The 6,000-nt window shown below is 36.5% G+C and overlaps 1 protein-coding gene across 1 annotated transcript in view; it reads right to left on the reverse strand.

The window, feature by feature from the left end:
* LOC113226523 (Down syndrome cell adhesion molecule-like protein Dscam2) overlaps positions 1 to 5,253 on the reverse strand; it is a 104,714-nt gene extending 99,461 nt beyond the window's left edge. Inside the window, exons 1-2 of the mRNA XM_026459171.1 lie at positions 5,237 to 5,253; positions 4,436 to 4,497 (exon numbers count right to left, since the gene is read on the reverse strand). The gene's annotated coding sequence lies outside the window, so the exon portion shown is untranslated. The remainder of the gene's footprint in view (positions 1 to 4,435; positions 4,498 to 5,236) is intronic.
* Positions 5,254 to 6,000: the final 747 nt, after the last annotated feature.

Consider the following 6,000-nt stretch of genomic DNA (forward strand, 5'->3'; position numbering starts at 1 on the left):
ATAACTATTTCAATTACACAAAATTTCCTTTACTTGGCTATTTAAAGGTTTTCGGTTATTTGTGTTGGCAGCCATTTCACTAAAAAATCGAACACAAAAACAAAATATTAAGAATTAAACACGTCACGCTGCTACCAGTACAAGAGGTGAAGTGTGAAAGGTGCGCGGCGGAGTTGCGTCGCGCGAGGGATGCACCGCGCATCAGGCCAATTGACAAAAAGCAGTTTAAACCGATTTAAACCTAGCAAAGGACGCGTCGCCCTCTAGGCCGACATCACACCTACACTATCTATGTGCACTCACACAAATGCAAAGCTCAGCTTAGGCCTCGCGGACTGTACTATCACTACAATTCACTTGCCTGTCGCACTAACTAATTATAAACAAAATTCATTTATTTGGCGTGCAAGCAGCTACTTTAACAAAATTTCAACCCTTTTTGATCTTGATCTTTTTAATACTAGCAGTGCGTCCGCAAGGAATATATTGTCGCGTTCGTTTTTTAACATTTAAGTTGTGCAAGTAGCAGTGGTAGCAAGTACTATTAAATATAAATATAAATTTGTTTGTATAACATGTATTTGTATATTATTATGTATTTGTTTGTAGTAGAATGAATTGTATTTATGTATTTTTTGTACTGAGTTTTTCAATGTGTCAATTTTTATTACTTAAATATTTATCAGTAGGGAACTATTTGCTTTTCTACTATTAATATAATTTCTATTGTAATAGCACTTAAGCTGTTTGTACCCTCTAAGATAAAAATAAATAAAAAAATAAATGTTTGTACATAAATGGATGTGTTTGCATATGTTGGTGTGCATGCTTGGATGTGGGGGTATCCACGGGTGTATAAATGCGTTTATGTATGGGAACTTGTGTATGTGTTTATTGTACTTGTTGTATGAGTTTCTCTGTGTCCTCGTAATAAAAAAAATTCAATCATTCATCTATTATTACCTTTTTGCATTCATAATGCGACTGACTAGAGATGTTGCTCTAATAATTGTAATTTTTAAGTTTTTATTGAATGTCAGTTTCACTACTATGATATGAATATCATATATGAATATTTATTTTTGTGAAATTTCTCCACTAGTTTGTTATAATTAGTAATATAAAGATCGAACAATACATGGAAAAATTCCTTCGATCTGACAGGACTCGTACCAGTGTCGGTTGTTTCATCGTGGCTACCGCCTTTGTCAACTGATCTACATATTCCTAATCTGTATTGTGTGTTATTCAATCTTTGTACCAATAATAATAAGTTAGTATGCATTGTATCATAAATTTGTGAGCAAATTGCTTTTGCAAATCATTCAGTTTTCTTATTTCCCTGTTGTTATGCCGTTTACACCACCTTGAATATTATGTAGGTACGGTAATTTATATGTATGTAACGCAAGCGGGGAAGTTGAAAGACGGTTTGGGTGTCGGATTCTTCGCGCGTCTGATGGTGATATAATACTAAATAAAACTTCACCCACTTCTGGGTGAAGTTTTGTTCACGTCAATAATGCCCTCTTATAGCTTGTACCAGCCACCACGACCCTGCGCTAGTGTCATCCATCTACTCTGCATGACGTTCCACGCTTCTGTAACCGCTTCTTGCCCACCATTTGTTTGTCACCCTACTAGAGATTGTGTGGATCGTTAAAACGTTAGCCGCGGCGACTGATAGTTTTTCTACCGGTAGCGGTGGTGTGATCGGCGTGAAATCGAGGTAGCATATATTTTTCAGGTGTTTAAAAAACGGTTTTTAATTTTTTTACAAAATGTACTTTTTTCCGTTGTATAGATAGGTACTTTTACTAAAAATAATCAAGTTAAACGTACGATACAGTTTTGACGTATTTCGACACGCATACAATCGGTTTTTCTACATTGTAAAATACAAATTCTACTTGTTATTTCAATTGATTACCAAATATGTCCTACCCTACCTACGACATTGAGCTCTGGTATCCCATCCCTACGTCTCGAACTTGAAATAGTTCGGTTTCTGTTTTCGGTATTCCGTCCTCATTCTAAGGTGTCTCGAAAAGTTTGATGCCGAACACTGCACGCACCGGCACTCTCTGTTTAAATCTCATTTGTGTACACAGTTTTCTACGTGAGCGTCTGGACGTGGTTCAATCGATATAACAACAAATGATACATAATTGGTCAAAATAACACAAGTCAATAATGGTAGGTATAAAGACAACACTCTTGTATGAGCTTCCAGGTCTCAGTCTCAGTCATGGACAAATGTACTACTTTTAATCATAAGGTTTCAAACTTTTTCTACTTACTTATTGACATATGGTCATCGTCGCCCGTAGACATTTGCAACACCAAAGGAGCGCCCTATGCTTTGCCATTCTGAGAGCCCTGTTTACTCGTATTTTAAAGGACCCCAGGTCATAGCGCAAAGAAAACACTAGCCGCTTACGCGATGCGCTCTTCCTACCGCAAAATGGCGGCTATTTGGTTTCTCAAATTAGAAAAGCATTCAGTTTAAATACAAGTTTTTATAAATAAAAATTATTATTCTGCATTGCTAAATAAACACCCTCCGTACTACCAACAAAAACGTCTCAAATAAAATGCAGTAATACACCGCAAATCCTGCACTTAAAAAGCACTAATGAAATTTTTGGTGTACTTGGATAAATATGATAATATTCCGTTTGTGTGGTTCTAACGTTTACCATGAAATTACTCCTTAAAGTATAGTTTATAAACATTTATATTCAGGGTAAACTTAAAAAACGCTACTTACGGTATGTTTTCATAAGTAAACACCGAAATCACCAGCCCAAACAATAAGACACACGATTGTCGTGACGTATTTTTTTTTTAATATAAGTATTACGGCATTGGAATAAATCCATCAGTTGTTTAATTTTTTTAAATGACAGACCCAGGCATTAAAAACTTTATGGTTTGCTAGAGTAGTTACCGAAATAGCAATTAATATTAGTACTTTTACCTGATATAACTTCGATATCCGATAAATCGGATAAAATCATCGCCGGCACCTCTAGGTGACCACGCCTAGTCGCCGTAGTAGTCGCCTAGTTGCAGCCGTAGACGCATACCAATGCGTCTACGGCTGCATGTATCGCGTGAGCGGATAGAGAAAGAGGGAATACACTCCAAATCTTGCAGGTTCGATTAAGGAACAAACGTGATCTTAATATGACAGACATAAAGGATATGCCGCTGGATTCCATTAGCGGGTCGTGATATGCTGGAAATGTGAAAATATTTCTCTGAGTAGTTCCCGTTATACACAGAACATATACAGAGAGCTCATGTCTCTTCGTAGACTAAGGGACCCCAAACCGTATGTGACACTGGGCTCGTCGACCACACGAACAGTCCTACATTGGATGGAGTCAAGTCGATTAAGCTGGTATTCGCATTCTCCGGCCCAGAGATACGAACAATACTGTAGTAAAACTGGTAAACTAGTATGTAGTTTTTAACAAATATTTATGAATCGATCTAACTAGAATAGATATTCGACCTCCAAGGTCTTAGTCTAACTCAACCTAAAACTATGATACGACATTATTCACATTTAATATCCCGAACCTGTAATACTCATTAGTGAAATGTGGTAGTCTTTTTAGCAATAGGACCATATTAGGGTTGGACCCACTTGTCGACTTGCGTCACCTCGCGTATCGGCGTAAACGTGTATTTTGCAATAGTCGCAATACTTGATGCTGAAGTAGCAGTACAGTAAATATGCAGTCATAAAGCATACTGGATGAGTGGTCGATTCCTAGTCACCATGTGACGACGCTAACCTCCTTCATCTCACCTCTTCATCCTCTTTTCTGGTTTCTGGCCACATGTTTTTTTTTAATTTTGAATCGTTCCCGAATTCCCTTTTCGTTCAATATTCTTACGTTTGGTTGATTCGTCTTTACTCCTATCTTCTTCTTCTTTTAAATGTTATGGCCCCATCGAAATAATCAATGATTTTGCCAATGTCAAGTAAAAATAACTATGTACGGTACTTTAGTATTATTATAAAAATTATACAAAAAAATGGCGATTTCGCCAGAAAAATTCTTGAAACGAGAAGACGTATATATCACAAATTATCTACATTTCCTTAGTAAAAGTTTCACATCGATTACTATTAAAATTATACAGTAGTACAGGCCTTTTGGTGAGTACCTATAGTGTTTATAAATACATAATTTTTTAGGGAGTGTTTTATAATAATTGCACCTTTTTTATGTCATTTTATTATTTGTTACAGCATATCTTTTTCTCTTTTGTCATTTCTTATCATTGACCTACCAATTTCTTATACAACCATACTAGGTGCAATAATGTAATGTAGTAATTCTAATAGTGACGGAGACAATGGTTATTATTTAAAAGAGAATTCGTCCATATTCATCAATTTAAATTATGGTGAGCTTACCCGCAATCCGCGCCAATAAGTCTCCTTCGCCGGTGACGGGCGCCCTACTCGCCCAACTTGAGCTGTAAATAACAAAGCTTGCTTTCATTTATATAAATTTATAGGTTTCATATTTTGCACGCTTTCTTTAAATTTCATAGTGACTTGGGCGATTCGATGATTTCTTGAAACTACTAATTGTAATGAGACTTCACTGAGATTATATTGCAATTTTATTAAATATATTGCAATATTGTACACAATCCTGTCATCGACACTCTTCCACTTATCCCAACCAGTGACGATGTGGTAGGGAAGAGTGCAAAAAAGTCCACTTGTCCCCACCAGGGATGAAAGCTAGTAGGGACTAGTGGAATAGACCCTATGGACACACAAGTGAGATGATTTGATATTAGCAGACTTGGTGCCTTGTTAAGATTCTTTGTTGAAAATTGTCTCCCATTTCGTTTAATAGTGGCTAAATCCGTAGTTAAAAAAAATTACAAGTTTTACCATACAGTAACAAAAACTATACCATATGGTTGAGAGTTCTTCGTATTTCAGAGACAATACAACTTACGATGTTCTTTCTAGTTATAAATTGTGTTTGTCGCTTTTTAATATTACCCTACCTACCATTTTCATCGTATGATGCCTCATAAATTAAGAGGTTATTGTTTTGTACCGAAGACAGCGCCAAACCACAAAGCCATTCGCCCCCTGATTCCTTCAACACAATATGAACCTATATAATAAGTCGTAATACGTCGTATATTTTTTCACATTACATATTGCAACGGTGTAGTAAAAAGATTTTTATACCTTACAGAGCGGATGTCCTTTTTCATCTCAATGCATATACAGAGTGTTCTTCTTTCCGGCAGTCCAGGCCCTGCGGGACAATACAGTTCGTTTGTAAATAGAATTATCGGAAAAGGTACGAATCATTTTTCTTTTTTGCGAATGACAAGGTGTAATCCATAAAAGGTATCCTATTCGGGTACCCATTGCGGATTACACCATTTTCTTTCTACAAAAATAACATTGCAAAATACATACGTGAGGAGTACTATAAGTTTCCAGAATGAATAAGAAAAAAATACTATAAATGGTCAGAAACGAATTTATTGTTTCTCTAAATATTCTCCGTTAGCGTTAACGCACTTTTTCATACTACTGAACCAATTTTGAAAATATTTATGCCACTCCTCCGTGACAATCTCTGAAACGTATGAACTTTCATAATCGTGGTGCAAGATGATACGATGATACGCGTTTACGGTTATTTTACGGAGTTTGTCAATAAATTCCGGCAAACAAATGGTCGTGTACCAATCACTATTCACGGTACGACGATTCTCTAAAGCAACAGTAGCCACGTGTCCAGTGTTTTTAAAAAAAGAAGCAATCATCCGCTTAGAGGCACTTTGCATGCGCGCCAATTTGGTTGATTTCGGCTCATCTCGAAAGGCCCATATGCTCGATTGCTGCTTTGTTTTGGGATCGTAACTATAAATCCATGTTTCTCCACCTACTATGTCCCAACCAACCAAAATTTGAAATTTGATGCCCCTTCTCTGGATCTG

This window comes from Hyposmocoma kahamanoa, unplaced genomic scaffold (assembly GCF_003589595.1).
Source record: "Hyposmocoma kahamanoa isolate Upper Pololo Valley unplaced genomic scaffold, ASM358959v1 192, whole genome shotgun sequence".
Lineage (NCBI taxonomy): Eukaryota > Metazoa > Arthropoda > Insecta > Lepidoptera > Cosmopterigidae > Hyposmocoma > Hyposmocoma kahamanoa.